This window comes from Pygocentrus nattereri, chromosome 13, assembly GCF_015220715.1.
Source record: "Pygocentrus nattereri isolate fPygNat1 chromosome 13, fPygNat1.pri, whole genome shotgun sequence".
NCBI classification, from domain to species: domain Eukaryota; kingdom Metazoa; phylum Chordata; class Actinopteri; order Characiformes; family Serrasalmidae; genus Pygocentrus; species Pygocentrus nattereri.
The window spans coordinates 36967616-36985115 of record NC_051223.1 but is presented as its reverse complement, the minus strand read 5'-3'; the positions used below and the strand labels follow the sequence as shown (position 1 = coordinate 36985115).

The following is a 17500-nucleotide window of genomic DNA, read 5'->3' as shown; positions in this document are numbered from 1 at the left end:
CTGTGGTCAGACAGCTAATAATAACACTCACAGGTCTCCAGCTCTCAGGATACATGCGTCACTTTATCCAGCATGATGTGTGACAGTGGATCACCGTGAGGAATCGAGCACCGCTCTGTGAAAACACGGGCAGAGCGATTCCTCCAGAAAAAAAGCCGAAGCTGCTCTCCGTCAACCGGCTATTCACACAAACCAGCGGAGGTCTAAACCACTGTACGCTCTGCTAATGAAACAGCACAACAGCATAGCAGGATGTTTAAATCCTCCAGGGCATTAAGAACAGCCCGGTCTGAATGCCACAGCCAAGCCATTACCAAATGAACGTGGATTTCAGTGACTGCCCCAAATAACAACAGCATTCGCTCAGAGGAACATTGTTTTATCATCTCCTGTATCTGATCCAGTCATGTCAAGAAAAACCGTACCACTGTTTGACTTAATCTCCAGTCAAGTACAAGTTATTCATTTTTCAGGAGATGTTTCTGAGGATATTAGATCCATCCATCCATCCATCCATCCATCCATCCATCCATCCATCCATCCATTCTCTAAGCCGCTTCTCCGTCAGGGTCGCAGGGATGCTTCTGAGGATATTAGATATAATATAATTCACTTGCATAAGGATGGAGAGAGTCAAGGAAAAATAAGTGGGAAAAAAACAGGAGTTTCCAAAAGTGGAGCTCAAAAACTGATTAAAAGCTACAGAAAAATAATATTAAGAAAATCCATCTGAAAGACCTGCTAGACCCCAAAACTGCCCCCATCAGATAAACAGCGGTCAAAGCTTTGATCTCTGAGAGAGAGGAGAAAATCAAGCTGCTTCAGATCTGAAAACATCCACAGGGGTTTCTGTCCATCCTTCCACTGTGAGAAGACCACTCAGCGCTGTGGGTCTGAAAGGATGTGTAGCTGATCAAGAAGAACCTCGTGGAGAAAAGGAGACGGACCAAAAACTTGCATTACAACAATGAAACTGGGAACCTGGGATGTGGAGTGAGGTTTTATGGATTACTGGGCCTAAACTTGTAGTCAGGATTATTCGGATTGCGAGCAGCAGAAAATGCAGCCGACGTCTAAGACGCGATGAACTTCATCGTCAGATCTCTCTGAAGTTCGTCTTGCATCACAGCTGCTCCATGAGGAGGAGGGATGATGTTCACAGACAGAGAATCAGACCATCACATAACAACAAACCACGACAACACACTTTGCACCAGCCCCAGATTCCACGAGGCTCCCTAATACCCCTAATACTCCACAATAAGCATCGATGGCTGCTGTCAGAACAAAACCTTCTACCTCCATTTTTGTCATTTTTCAGTTTTTGACATCATTTGAAAGTGCCTGTTACTCTTTACGCTGTGTATAGATTTCAGGATGAATGGACCAAAAGAAATGAACCGAAATGACTCTGAAAAAATTCTGGTTCCATTGACCTGCATTGAAAGTAAGGTAGGTTTTTCCCTTCTCCTGTAAAGTTACCATTTTAGAGGTAAGAGGTTTTCTTCTGACAGCAGTGTTATGTTGATACACGAGACTCAGTTTCTCAGAACTCCATGGAAAGACAAGCCCTGATCACATTTTTGTCTTAGATAAGATGTGCATCCTGGTACGCAGCAATAATTATCATATCAACTTGCTTTTCCACTTCAATAAGGCTCATAGCACTGGTCTTATAGCACTTCTGAAACCCCTCCCAGCTTTATTTGCTGAAAAATGCATCTTTTGTGCTTAACATCTGTTTTGACTGGAAATGAAATAAACGAAGGGTGGTCTCTGACTTTTGCACAGTATTGTATTTCTTCATAATGCTATAATGCTATGACACTTTTCAACATCTATATCCTTAAGCAATCTCTGGGCCTGAGCAGAGCGCTAAAAAAAAGAGACGTCTGCTCAACTTAAAATTATATAGTAACTGATTACATGGCTTTTCTTGAGTTGACTCAACTTGAGGACACCAGAGTCAAAAATTCTCCCGGCTACTGTTTCTAGGTCTAAATCTCAGAGTTTACCCCACCAGCTGGTGTTCCTTCTATCACACAGTCCCATCTAGCATATTTCCTCTTGGGATTCTGGATATGGACCGCTGTGGCAGTGCTGGGACTCAAACTCACAACCTCCTGATGATGGGGTGAAGTATTAGACTGATGCACCACATGAGACGATGCCACGCTTTAAAGTCAAAACAACAAATATTTTCTCCAGTGTGTTAAACATCTGTAGACACAAGATTTGAGTTGCTTTATGTGTTCCTGAGTGGTGCAGTGGAATAAGCCGTCACACCAACAGGAGGTTGTGAGGCTGTTTGAGCCCCAGCGATGCCATAGCCATCCGTAAGTACCTAAGAGGAAAAATGTCCAGCAGGATTGTGTGACGGAAAGAGTCCTGACTAGTATGGAAGTTAAGCATTAAAAAAGTGTTAATTTTATTTACCTACTGACGCAGAACTAAATAATTAAGAGAACTTTTGACTCAGCTAAGAAGTTTGAGTTGTGTGAACTCTGAGGTTCAGCTGACCTCTCGTTTTTTTTTTTTTTAATTCTATTTATTGATGACTTGGCAAAAATAACAAACCAGTACACGTTCCAAATAATTATGTAGAAGTCTATTCTATTTTAACCTATTACGACATAAACCCCCAAACATACATATACAACACAAAATGGACAAACACATACAATATACTGAATTTAAATAAATGAGTACATAAATAACACTATTGTTGTTATACAGTATATATTAAAAATAATCATAATAATAATAATAATAATAAATCAAACCTCCTCCCCCTTGACCGCCGACTCAATAAGATTTTCAAAATAAGTAATGAAAGGCTTCCAATTCAAGAGAATCCTCTGTCTAGCTAGCAATAGAGTAAAGGCTAAAGCTCTACAGTTGCCAACCGCACACGCAGGAGTGACCTCTGGCTCACCGAAAATTGCCCACAGGGGGTCAGGGACCAATTTAAAATTAAACACACTTGATAAAGTAGTGAAAATGTCTGCCCAGAACTTATCTAGTTTTTTGCACGACCTGAACATGTGCACCTCGGACATGCCGCATCGGCACTTGAAAAGATTTTTGCCAGTCTAGCCTTAGTATAATAAGCCCTATGGACTAACTTCAACTGCATCAGGCCAAGTCTAGCACATGATGAGGAGGAGTTGACCCTTGACAAGGCTCTCGACCACCAATCATCATCCAGCTCCTTCCCTAAATCAGCCTCCCGTTTGGCCTCGAGCTTGAAATCAGCCTCTGAATGAACAGTCATTGTTAGGAAGGGTCTCCTTGGACAGTGTTCTCCCTCAGAAACCAGAGAATGAAGCGATAAATCAGCTCGGCAGATCCCTCTAAGACCCAAGTTTAGAGCATGCCCGGTGCAATGATGAACAAACACTCTCGTATAGAGACAGTTTATTCAGCACAAAAGCACACAGAAGAAGGGGAAGTCCCCTCTTTTATACCCAAACAGACAGAGAGCCCGTCCCACGTGCTCGCAGGCAGCCAAGGAAGAGCCCGACCACATTCTAACATATGTCGTAACCTGCTTGTCCATACATGGAGTTGTTTTTCTCCATCTCTGGATGTGCTCAGTTCAACATCAAAATCCAGTAAGTCAAAAGTGCAAGTGGTTTGCAGAATAAAAGAGGAACAATAGTTATTAACAGCCTGTAAGTATGAACAAAGGGCAGACACCCTTGCACCCTCAGCAGAGTCTGATTTTATTAATACATGTTAGTCACCGGGGAAGAGACAGGCCAAAGGAAAGTGAACCCTTTCAGTCATAATACAGTCATATATTTTTGATATTAGGCCTTTTGCGTCTGGTTTTAAATTGCAAACCCCCTCCCAGGATTTATCCTCAGGTTTGTAAGGGAAGGAAGAAGCAAAAAGAGTTTGGGCACAACAGAAAAAGCTTAATGACCTCTCGTTTTCAACAGTGAAGTTCTTCGGCGTCTTCTGTCAAACACTGGAGGATTTGTAGGTTAGACGATGGTCAGAGGCCATGGCTGGGAAGAAACACCAACGGCCCTGGAGGAGGGGCACATTCAGGTCACCTATAAACACAACTTCCACCTGGTAATGGGGTCCGATTTACAAGGTATGAGGCTTAACAAGGTCCACGGGGCAAATGGCAGGGAGAGAGCAGAAGATCCTACGGTGAACGTATTTTTATGTTTACACGCCTACACTTATAAAAGATGGTTCTTCTACCATGAACACTCAAAGAACCCACTGCAAAGTTCTTTAAAATGGTTCTTTGCATCATGAACGAATTCTTCAGACTGATGGAGAATAAACTTTAGATGGTTCTATAGAGAACTTTTTAAAGGGCTCTATATATAGCACCAAAAATGGTTCTTCTACTGTTACAATGTCCTTTTCAAAAGGGTTCTATATAAATCGATATACATCACATTCTCCTTCAACCGTTACACCATGCAGAGAACCCTGTAATCACACAAAAGGTTATTTGAGTGTTTATGGTTCTATATAGCATTTTCTTTCCTAAAGAACCCTTGAAGAAGGATCTCTTTTAAGCCTGTGCAAAATGGACAGCTTAGTGTTTCTGCAGTTGAACAAGACTCAAGACTCCCCTTGAAAATGGAACAGATTGTTATATGTTGCCAGTTTACTCCAAAATACAAACAGAACGTGTTGAACAGGCGAGCAGAGCATCATCATTTTGTTTCTTGCTAAATTATTTCTAATATTGAACAATTCAGCCAAAAGCAGCACAAGTGGAGATGTTACAAGGCACCCAGCTGGGTGAACTGTAGTTGGGGGCTGGCAAATAACAGCACAATAAAATTCATATAGATTTGACTTACATATTACATTTTTTTTTAAATTTCAGTTTCAGGATATGGACAAAGTACACAAATCATGTACCTGAGTTAAAGTAGAGACACCCAAAGTAAAATATTCCTCCAGTAAAAGTAGAAGTTCCTCCCTTTAGACCTCCACTTGAGTAAAAGTACTGAAGTATTTCCCTTCAAATGTACTTAAGTATAAAGTAAAAGTACTAAAAGAGTAATTCTGGCTCTGATTTGGTCCTGTTATCATTTTTATAACCAGACTGGCTTCATGAACTCATTTCAGGTGAAAGTCCTCCAGCGTCTCTCTTGGTAAACCAGTCTTTTAATAGAACGTCATTAATTAGTGACGCTGACGTCTATTAAAATGATCAGAAGCACAAAACACTGAAGGTAAACAGTTTCCATCAGGGAGAACCGAGTGGCTCTGAAATCACTTTTTACACACAAGCAAAGTTTCAGTTTCAGATTTATTTACAACTTAGTTCCAAGTTTAAGTTGAATAAAAACTGGCTTTAAACTCAGGATCACAGATGAGCTCCTTTACTATGTTGATCTGTAGGCGTCTGTTCATAAACATAAACCAGCCCAAACTCATTTACTATAAAATGAAATGGTGTTTGTAGAAATTCAGAAAAAAGCCGCGTCAGTCTCGACTGCATATGTGGACATATTTCTATATTGAGCTCTATTTACACAAAGTTAGGTTAGTTCATCATTTATGTTGAACAGACTCTCCCAAAGTTTTACGCTGCTGCGCTGACGTTGAACCGCGTGCTGCACTGGGTCGGTATGACCAACAGGTCAAAACCAGCTCTAAACAAAGTGACCGCTGGGCCCTGATTGGTGCTCTGGCTTTGCGCTTCTTTCGTTTTGACATGTTACGTTTTTATACACACAGAAACCAAAAGGAACGACAGATTTCTCAAAATGTAGGAGGAAAAAGTCGGATATTAGACTCTAAAATGTAGTGGAGTGAAAGGAAAAAGTCACGGAAATGGTACAGATATACGAAAAAACTACTTAAGTACAGTAACGAATTACATTTAATTCATTACTGTCCAGCACTGGATATGGACTGCTCTCATTGTTTACTTTGGGGGTATTACATGTTACTAACCATCACCACTCAAAATGAAACTATAACACAGTCACTAACTGCACATAAATGAATATAATTCTATGAGCCATAGACACAATCAGTGATAGAAAGACACCTGATGAAAAAAGTTACTTTCATGACCACAAACAGTCCGAATCTTACACATGATCAATCTGATTGCAGTTGACCTATTTGTTGATATGGGAAAATGACAAGATGACCAAAGGTTCTACTTGAACCTGCTTAGCTGCATTAATAAAGTCCATGTTACATTTTAAAGCTACACTACCTAAGATTTGGGGATCTAGAGACCTCTTGTGTGGGCCTCATTCACCATAAATGTGTTCTTGAGAAAGGTCCCAAGAAAAATCTGCATAAAAAAAAAAAAACAAAAAACGCAGATTTGTTTACAGCTTTGTGCTCTTGAGTGTCTGTAGACTCTGCTCGTACCTAAGAACAAATCCCAAGGAAACACTGGTGACTGTCTTCGTGAAAACTGTGTAAACAGGTTTTAAGAAGAAATTGCTTCTTATGAACGGTTGATGAAGGAGGCCCATTGTGCTTCGGACCCCTTCCCCGTGTGGATGAATCTGCTGATGTGAGTGAGTTGAAAGAGGATTTGAAGCGAGTTCTTTAACATTAATACAGTTTTTACATTTTATCCTTATTGGGTCGTGCTCTGCTCTCCCCCAGTGCTTTTCCACGATATTATTTCTTTGTTAGAGTTTGTATGGGAGGTGCTTGACTTGATTCGGGTTTGTGGGGAAATGCTGTACGATGCAGCCTTTGTGCAGGTTTGAAAACCTACATAATAAGCACAATCATCACCCGAGTCAGCGATTACATCAACCAGTGGGCCACTTTTAGCCTTAAAACAACAGACGATTTCAAATAACAACCGTGCAGCCACAAAATGCTCTGTGTTAGTAAACTCTGAGCTAAACCTGGGCAGTCCTGTGGGGCTATTTCAGTAATTCCTGACCGCAGCCCTGACAGACACACACTGTACACAGTTGTGGCTTTATCATGGAAACAGTCTGGGGTCAGCCCATGACCCTTCAAGTTCTCGTCTCGCTGATGATTTCAGATTATTCTTTTTGTGCTCATGATTTTTTCTGACCTCTAAGACTTTTATGTAAATGAGCATTGTTCTGATTGGCTGCTCTGCACTGTGGCTCATTCAAAAAGCAGTCAAGGCAAAAACACTCCGTGTAACTTCAGTGTAAATGAGTTAAAGTGCTGTAGGCAGTTGCTGTATTTAGAACCTATTTAGAACCACATACACCAATCAGGCATAACATTGTGACCACCTCCTTGTTTCTGCGCTCACTGTCCATCTTATCAGCTCCACTTACTGTATAGCTGCACTCTGTAGTTCTACAGTTACAGACTGTAGTCCATCTGTTTCTCTGATACTCTGTTACCCTGTTCTTCAGTGGTCAGGACCCCCATGGACCCTCACAGTGCAGGTACTGTTTGGGTGGTGGATCATTCTCAGCACTGCAGTGACACTGACGTAGTGGTGGTGTGTTAGTGCGTGTTGCGCTGGTCTGAGTGGATCAGACAGCAGTGCTGCTGGAGTGTTTAAACACCTCAGTGTCGCTGCTGGACTGAGAATAGTCCACCAACCAAAAATATCCAGCCAACAGCTTCCTTTGACCACTGATGAAGGACTAGAGGATGACCAACACAAACTGTGCAGCAGCAGATGAGCTGTCAGTGTCACTGCAGTGCTGAGAATGACCCACCACCCAAATAGTACCTGCTCTGTGAGGGTCCATGGGGGTCCTGACCACTAAAGAACAGGGTAACAGAGTATCAGAGAAACAGATGGACTACAGTCTGTAACTGTAGAACTACAAAGTGCAGCTATACAGTAAGTGGAGCTGATAAAGTGGACAGTGCCTTTCAATCCGAAGAACTTTTTCGCAAAACAAACAGCATGAAATGGTCCTAAATAGATCTTGTGGTTCTAAATACAGTCATTGTGTTTACAAAAGAACCCTTTTTCAGTGTATAAGCTCCTGGCTGTGACCAAAAGGGCTAAAAGGTAGGTCCACAGCCATGTGTCTGCCGCAGGTGCTGTTAGGCAAGCGTTGGATATTTGTTCAGCAGCTTCTCTCAGCGTGAGAAGAACCCTCAAAGCCCCACTGTGTAACATTCCCAGCAGAGTGTGAGAGCACACAAACCTGCAGAGGAAATTTCCAGCCCCAGTCTCCACCAGAATCCCCACTGCTCAGAGTACCTGCATTATGCAAGGCAAACAGGTCCACAGAACAAACTGTTCAAGTTCAGGAAAAATAACCGAGCTGAAATAACTCCTCCGGTGTTTGCCTCAATTCGTCTAATCAGCGCACGGCGTAAACTACACCCCAGAGGAAACTTCAAGCGCTCATGCATCTGTAAGGTATTTGGGTTCAACTGTCAAACCTCAATCCAAATTCACTCACTTTGAACTGTTTTTTTTTTTTGTATACGTTCCCACTACCCTGGCATGAGGGCTCCCAAACTTTTTCATACCGCGATCCACACGGACAGGTGGTGTTTGTCTCCCCACTCACCAAGCATCTTATGAAGCACATTCACCAAAACGCTGGTTCTTCAAGGATTCCTTGGAGGAATCCTGCAGGAACCATGAACACTCACAGAATGCATGATTACAGTGTTCTTTGCATCATGAAAGAGCTCCTCAGATTGACTGAGAATGTGCTGTAGATGGTTCTGTATAGGTAAAGAACCTGTACAGCAACAAAAAGGGTTCTTCTGCTGTTTCGATGTCAAGCTTGTAACAATAGTAGGAGACTTTTTGGTGCTCTATAAAACCCTTTTCAAAGAGGTTCTCTATAGTAGGTCACATCTACAGAGCATTCTCCGGCAATCTGGACAATTTCACCCTGGAAAGAACCGCTTAATCACGCAAAGGGTTGGGTGGTCATGGTTGGGTGGTCATTGCCCTCAACATTGCGGGTAAATTTCATGATGAATGGACCAAAAGATACTACTAGCATATTTTTAGACGTTCATAGTGGCATGTAGCTCAAAAAAAGCAAAACGAAAACAGACCTCAAGACCTTCAATGCGACCATCAGTCTTACCATCAACACTTGATATCTGCAGTTTGAACACACTTTACGCGTGGTCAGTACGAGTCCACACTGATAATGCATGAGTGCTTCGAGTGTCAGCAATGCAGAAACGAAGTAGCTTCATTTAAGCTCTGCACTTGTGGGGAAACAGTCTATATATAATCAGCAGCGCAGCTCCAATCTACAGCCCACATATAGGAAACCACTGCCTTACCATATGTTCTGTATAAAAGAGGACCAGACATGCTGTCAAATAGCCTTGATCCGTGTTCCAGCCCTCACAGCTCGCTACTCTAATGTCAAAACAAAACGTCATAACATTTCGATCAGCTCGATAAAGCTTTTTTATTTGAGAACTTGCACAGCTTGATTCATACATCTCCCAGAGTTCAGCTGGACTGTTACAGCTTGTTGGGGTATATCTACATCAGCACTGCCTGCAAAGCCACGCCCCCCGTTATCTATGTGGATCATTTAGCTTTGCAGCTTCAGAAAGATCTGCCATTCAGAAAGATCCTCCATTCAGAAAGATCTTCCATTGAGAAAGATCTTCCATTCAGAAAGATCCTCCATTCAGAAAGATCCTCCATTCAGAAAGATCCTCCATTTCCGTGGAATAAATACATTTTTACTTTGAGTCAGACGACATGCTGGCTTGTGCTGTTAAAGGGCCCACATGAAACCAGTTGCATGAAAAACTTGTTACAGTGGTGGCGATGGGAACCAGGGGGCACAATGTCTCCAAATACAAATACAGCCATTTTATTTACTATCCAGAACCACCAGAGAACCTACGCGTATCTTCTGAGCTTTTATATTTAACGGACACGTATTTATAGTCAATAACGTTAAGATGTTCAACTTTAGTTCATTACTTAAAGGGAATTTCAGAAAAACTTCTGCACAATTCAGTCGCTGAGATGTAAACAGTGTCAGAGTGTTTTGATGTGAAGTGATTCGTTGTAGAGGCCAAGGTTTCTTTACAGTGGTGGAACCAGAGCTCATCATGTCTACACAGTGTTGATGATGGTGAAATAGTGATAAATCTGAAAAAGTAAGTTTTCTTTGGGGACTATTTTGTTTCCAAACTCCCCGCCTGTGTCCCTCCACCATCAGTATATATATATATATATAAGAAAAGCTTGTATCTCCATTTTTGATGGTTTTTCAGTTTTTGACATCATTTGAAAATGCCTGCTGCTCCTTACATTGTGTGTAAATTTCATGATGACTGGACTAAAAGAAACAACTCAAAATGACTTGACAAAATGTCTGGTTCCATTGACTTACATTTAAAGTAAAGTAGGTTTTTTCCTTCTCCTGTAAAGTTGAATAGGTTTTGATCCGACAGCAGCGATTATGTATATGTATATGTAATTTCAGTGGATTACGGTACAGTTATGCATGTATGGACTGAGAACATCGTGTATTTATGTATAGCACACTTATTAATATTTATGACATCGGGAACCAAATAGTAAGTAAGAAATCAGCAAGTTAAACATTTCAGTTCTTGGAATTCCATTTCAGGACATGACGAACTGCTCCGTCGTGTCCCAAACTAACGGCGTCTTTTTTTTCCAGGGCCCAGTAAAGGCAGGTCTGTTTGAGGTAATTACACAGTCAGGTACCAGCCTGGAACAGCAGGCGCAAAGGCTGGTGTGAGGTCTGCAGGCAGCAGGCTGGGTCTTGTTTTATTACAGAGAAAATGCAGAAAAGTGAAGCTCATTAGAAAGTCATTCGACCTGAAAGGGTCAAAACGCTGTAAAGTGACCACATCAATCGCTAAGTAGGCCATTGATCTATCATTCAACGTTATTACCCAAGAACACTCTTTCACTCTCTCTCTGTCTCTCTTTCACTATCTCTCTCTCTCTTTCTCTCTCCCCTCTCTCTCTCTCTTACTCTCTTTCACTCTTTATCACTCTCTCTCTCTCTTTCTCTCTCTCTCTCTTTCTCTCTCCTCTCTCTTACTCTTTTACTATCTCTCTCTCTTTCTCTCTCCTCTCTCTTTCTCTCTCCTCTCTCTTTCTCTCTCCTCTCTCTCTCTTACTCTCTTTCACTCTCTTTATCACTCTTTCTCTCTCTCTCTTTCTCTCTCTTTCTCTCTCCTCTCTCTCTCTTACTCTCTTTCACTCTCTTTATCTCTCTCTTTCTCTCTCTCTCTCTCCTCTCTCTTTCTCTCTCTCTCTCTCTCTTTCTCTCTCCTCTCTCTTTCTCTCTCCTCTCTCTCTCTTACTCTCTTTCACTCTCTTTATCACTCTTTCTCTCTCTCTCTTTCTCTCTCCTCTCTCTCTCTTACTCTCTTTCACTCTCTTTATCTCTCTCTTTCTCTCTCTCTCTCTCTTACTCTCTTTCACTATCTCTCTCTCTTTCTCTCTATCTTTCTCTCTCCTCTCTCTCTCTCTTACTCTCTTTATCACTCACTCTCTCTCTTTCTCTCTCTCTTTCTCTCTCCTCTCTCTCTCTCTTACTCTCTTTCACTCTCTTTATCTCTCTCTCTCTCTCACTCTCTTTCACTATCTCTCTCTCTCTTTCTCTCTCCTCTCTCTCTCTTACTCTCTTTATCACTCTCTCTCTCTCTCTCTCTCTCTCTTTCTCTCTCCTCTCTCCTCTCTCTCTCTCTTACTCTCTTTCACTATCTCTCCTCCTCTTTCCCCTCTCTTTCTCACTTTTTCACTATCTCTCTTGCACTCTCTTTATCACTCTCTCACTCTCCCTCTGTCTCTCTTTAACTATCTCTCTCTTTCTCTCTTCTCTCTCTTATTCAATTTCACTCTATCTCTCTCTTGCTCTCTCTCTCTCTCTCTCATCCTCTTTCCCCTCTCTCACTTTTTCACTATCTCTCTCTTTCACTCTCTTTATCTCTCTCTCTCTCTGTCTCTCTCTCTCTCTCTCTCTCTCTCTCTCTCTCTCCCCCTCCACCACCACCCCTCTCGTCTCTTCCTCTGCCTACACTCTAAACAGTTTATGACTTTCTCCCTCTCAGTTCCTCCCCACGTCTGTACCCTGACCACATTTCATCATTCTGCTACTACTCTGGGAAAGGATATGAAACGCTGTTACCATGAGCTGAAAATAAACCCGACGCCCGTTGCTGACCCCTGAGGAGCACTGTTACCTCCCTATTCAGCCTCAGTCTAATTATCACATACTGGGGGGTGAAAGGTGTTATAAATGGTCCAGATGAAGCATTAACACCTTAAACTGCAGGCTCAGTATTTATCTATTAACCTTAAAGGAATCCTCCAAATGTCCAACCTAACCAGCATCTGCTGCATCTGTAGCGCACGGTTGATCATCCCCACACAGTCATTTCAGTGTTTCTCTGTATTTAAAACAAAACAATACAACAAACAGAAAACCATTTAGCTTACAATAGAAGACGAAGAAGACAGCGGGCAGGCGCTACAACAGCTTCTAAAACCCAAAACCTGTTTAGAGTCAAGAGGCACTGTGTTCCTTTCAGGCTTGTTATTATTTACTAACTGCTAAAAATTATTAATAAAAAGCTGTTTATAATGCATTATAATGTACACACTGTTCAAATGCCCGTATCTATAATGCAACTGACCAGACTAGTTGGCGTCTAATCTGATTGTGGTGTTGATGTGGTTGTTACTCAGTGGTCTGGTGGACCCACCGTGTTATTGTTTAAAATATCACAGGTATCCACCATAGGGTTCTCCTTTAGCAGCTGTAGCCAGTCAGCAGCCTGTCCATGTTGTCCACCCTCACACACACACACACACACACACGCACACACACACACACACACACACACGTCATGCAGGAGGAGAACAGAGTGAAGGACACAGCACCTCCACACTGTTACTCCCCATGGGTTCAGCCCAACACCACATGCGTAATATAAATGCGTGGGGGGTGAACAGAGTGAAGACCCTGAAAATGAGTTATTTTATATGATCTTTGCAGAAAATGAACAAAGACCAGGAATCTGGGGTTGAAATAATAATAAATCACATCAGATCTAAACACCACACAAGGGTTAATCATGACAGAAGTTAAGTCAGGTCTAAAAGTTTCACCGAGAGTCTCTTTATTGACCACTGAAATACTACATACTAAAGCTTATTATTCAGTAACTTCAGAGTTTTTAATGCAAACTGACTGAGCTAGTCTTTGGTTATAGTGTGTGATAAAGCTTTGGGTCTGCGGGAGGGCCCTGGCCATTCAAGGGGATACCAGCACTAAAGTGTTTGATTTGCAGTTATAATTTCCAAATAATCATCAATATAATCAATAATGTCTCACCCAAAAAAATGATAGAAAATACTGATGATAATAATCACTGCACTACCGTTTTCCACGTTCACGTCTGGGGGTAGGGTGTCCTGGTTCTTGTTGCGATGGAGGGGTAGGGTGAAGTGTTGGGGCTACAAAAACCAGTGAGACGGCTGTGCGAGCTCCAGCATGTCACTGCTGCTCCATTTAAGGTAGAATGGGAAAATTCACACAAGAATCTGGAGAATCTCTGACTTCAGCTTCATATCACTGAAGAATTAGGGGGGGGTGATAATAAATAATTGCCCCCCTCTTTGAAGGCGTATGATCCCTGAATGTAACTAAAGCCCAGCAGTGAGGAGCTGGACTTTCCCCTCCTCTGCGATCACTGCAGACGGGCAGGGTCGCCTACAGAGCAGTGATGCTCTGTTTATTCTCATTTCAGAGGGAAGATCTCAACCACTGCCCTGTAGCTCAGTAACAAGGTGCCAAGGTGACAGTCGAAAACAAGGGGTAGGGGTTAAAATAAGAAATGGGATTAGGTCTAACTCTGATATGTGTCCCTGTATTCATTGAAAACACACAGAAAATCAATTAGCTAGCAGTACAAACCTGTTAGATTCAACAGATTTTCAGTATTTTTTAAAAAATGTTTGATTAGCAGTTGAAATATCAAAATAGTCATCGATATAATCAATAATGTCTCTAACAGAGATAAAAATAGAAAATATCAGTGATAATGATAATAACGGTGCTCTTATACTAAAGATGTAGGTAGTTCAGTTTGAATATTGTTAGTGTGTAATTTAAAGGTAAATTGCTGTATTTTGCAGACTATATGACCTCAACCCAAAACTTAATCCTAGCCCTAATCCTAACCTTAACCTCAACCCAAAACCTAAACCCAACCCTGGCCCTAGATCTAATCTTAACCTCAACCCAAAACTTAATCCTAGCCCTAATCCTAACCTTAACCTCAACCCAAAACCTAAACCCAACCCTGGCCCTAGATCTAATCTTAACCTCAACCCAAAAATTAATCCTAGCCCTAATCCTAACCTTAACCTCAACCCAAAACCTAAACCCAATCCTAGCCATAATGCTAACCTTAACCTCAACCCAAAACCTAAACCCAACCCTAGCCCTAGACCTAATCCTAACCTTAACCTCAACCCAAAACTTAATCCTAGCCCTAATCCTAACCCTAACCTTAACCTCAACCCAAAACCTAAACCCAACCCTAGCCCTAGACCTAATCCTAACCTTAACCTCAACCCAAAACTTAATCCTAGCCCTAATCCTAACCCTAACCTTAACCTCAACCCAAAACCTAAACCCAACCCTGGCCCTAGATCTAATCTTAACCTTAACCTCAACCCAAAACCTAAACCCAACCCTGGCCCTAGATCTAACCTTACCCTTAACCTCAACCAAAAACTTAATCCTGGCCCTAATCCTAACCTTAACCTTAACCTCAACCCAAAACCTGAACATAACCCTGGCCCTAGACCTAACCTTAACCTCAACCCCAGACCTAATCCTAACTCTGTCCCTAGTCCTGACCGTAACCTCAACACAAAACGTAATCCTAGCCCTCACCCTGGCCCTGATCCTAACCCTGACAATAATCCTAATCTTAACCTCAACTCAGAACCTGGTCCTAACCCTCATATGTTTTTGCCGTGTCACTGAGAGTCTCTGAGTGTTTGTTTCATCATGAAGGACAAATCGAAACAAAGTGTCACCAAAACGTCAAACATCATATATTTATAGAATAATTAATAAAGCTTTGTTGTACTAATGTAATTCTCCTTTAAATAAGAAAGAAATGCAGAAAATCACTGCGAGCGTTTCCACCTTATTTCATCTGATGGGACTCCTCTACGCGGCGCGTCCATGTGAGCGGTTAATCTGTGAGCTGCTGTACGAACGACAGCCAAAGACAGGATCCTGCTCACCTGCACGAATGAGGGGATGGTTTCAAGCACACTCTACGTTTGAGGGCTTCTCTTATTGGCTCACTATCGCAACACCTATGAATATTCCTTGCAATGATAGGCAAATGATATGCAAACGAGAGCGGGGCAGGTGAAGCTGGTTCTTCGGTTCGTCAGCTGTACTTGAGTCTCTGCTCACATCGAAGCTTGTCTTAAAATAGACATGGGCTGCGTCTCAAACCACATACTACGCACGGTACTACACACACTACTGCCATGAACACGCTGCTATTGGTGGTGGACTATTCTTGACCTTCTGTTTAGTTGGTATGGTAGGGTGCGGTTTGAGTCGCAGCCATAGACATCTTCTTGAAACAGACGCAGAGTGCAGCATTTCTCACGCTCAAATGCTGCGCTCGTTTGATGGATTAGGGCTATTATTGTCTGTTTTCCAGTTGTATGCAAATCGTTGCGATTGTCTTCCATCTGCCCAAGTTCAGCCACGTTGCCCCACTGCTGCGCTACCTTCACTGGCTTCCTGTAGCTGCATCAGATTTAAACCCTAATGCTGGCCTACAAAGCCAAAACTGGACCAGCCCCTACCGACTGGATGGCAGTGGTGAAATCTCGAACTGGACCACGAGCCCTTCGAGCTTTGAGCACAGCTCGGCTTGACCCGCCATCCTTCAAGGCGCGTGGAAGATGAGCGTCGAGACTGTTCTCCGTACTGGCTCCCAGGTGGTGGAGCGAACGCCCCCTGACTGTCTGTACAGCAGAGTCTCTGACAGTCTTCAAACGCAGACTGGAGACACGTCTCTTTATACAGCACTCAAATCAGCTCTGAATTAGGTACTGATTGTAATGTACTGTACTGCACTTATTGTATTGTATTGTAGTGTAGTGTAGTGTATTGTATTGTATTGTAGTGTAGTGTAGTGTAGTGTATTGTATTATAGTGTAGTGTAGTGTAGTGTATTGTACTGTATTGTAGTGTAGTGTATTGTATTGTAGTGTAGTGTAGTGTATTGTAGTGTAGTGTAGTGTAGTGTATTGTACTGTATTGTAGTGTAGTGTAGTGTAGTGTATTGTATTATAGTGTAGTGTAGTGTAGTGTATTGTACTGTATTGTAGTGTAGTGTATTGTATTGTAGTGTAGTGTATTGTATTATAGTGTAGTGTAGTGTAGTGTATTGTACTGTATTGTAGTGTAGTGTATTGTATTGTAGTGTATTGTATTGTAGTGTATTGTAGTGTAGTGTAGTGTAGTGTATTGTACTGTATTGTAGTGTAGTATATTGTAGTGTATTGTATTGTAGTGTATTGTATTGTAGTGTAGTGTATTGTAGTGTATTGTATTGTAGTGTAGTGTATTGTAGTGTATTGTATTGTATTGTATTGTAGTGTAGTGTATTCTATTGTAGTGTATTTTCGTGTAGTGTAGTGTATTGTATTCTAGTGTATTGTATAGTAATGTAGTGTAGTATAATGTAGTGTAGTGTATTGTAGTGTATTGTATTGTAGTGTCTGGTAGTGTATTGTAGTGTAGTGTGTTGTAGTGTAGTTTATTGTATTGTAGTGTATTGTAGTGTATTGTAGTGTACTGTAGTGTATTGTAGTGTATTGTACTGTATTGTAGTGTAGTGTATTGTAGTGTACTGTAGTGTATTGTAGTGTATTGTAGTGTATTGCATTGTAGTGTATTGTAGTGTATTGTATTGTAGTTTACTGTAGTGTATTGTAGTGTATTGTAGTGTATTGCATTGTAGTGTATTGTAGTGTATTGTAGTGTACTGTAGTGTATTGTAGTGTATTGTACTGTATTGTAGTGTAGTGTATTGTACTGTATTGTAGTGTAGTGTATTGTAGTGTATTGTATTGTAGTGTATTGTATTGTAGTGTAGTGTATTGTACTGTATTGTAGTGTATTGTATTCTAGTGTATTGTATAGTAATGTAGTTTAGTATAATGTAGTGTAGTGTATTGTAGTGTATTGTATTGTAGTGTCTTGTAGTGTATTGTAGTGTAGTGTAGTGTGTTGTAGTGTAGTTTATTGTATTGTATTGTATTGTAGTGTACTGTAGTGTATTGTAGTGTATTGTATTGTATTGTAGTGTAGTTTATTGTATTGTATTGTAGTGTACTGTAGTGTATTGTAGTGTACTGTAGTGTATTGTAGTGTATTGTAGTGTATTGTAGTGTGTTCAGCTCTGCTTTTTTTCTCTCTGTATCTACAGTGGCTTTAGTTTCTAGCTGTATCTGAGCTCAGGACCAGCTGTCTCTCTGTCTCTAACCTACTGGTAACCAGCAAAG

At 41.4% G+C, this 17500-nt stretch overlaps 1 protein-coding gene across 2 annotated transcripts in view; it reads right to left on the bottom strand.

Annotated features, from left to right (window-relative positions):
• chst3b (carbohydrate (chondroitin 6) sulfotransferase 3b) overlaps positions 1-17500 on the bottom strand; it is a 33405-nt gene that overhangs the window by 14579 nt on the left and 1326 nt on the right. Inside the window, exon 1 of one of the 2 annotated variants that reach the window (XM_017715295.2) lies at positions 32-508. The exons of the other annotated variant lie outside the window; for it this stretch is intronic. The gene's annotated coding sequence lies outside the window, so the exon portion shown is untranslated. Of the gene's footprint in view, positions 1-31; positions 509-17500 lie in introns of those variants that run through there. 2 annotated transcript variants of the gene reach the window in all.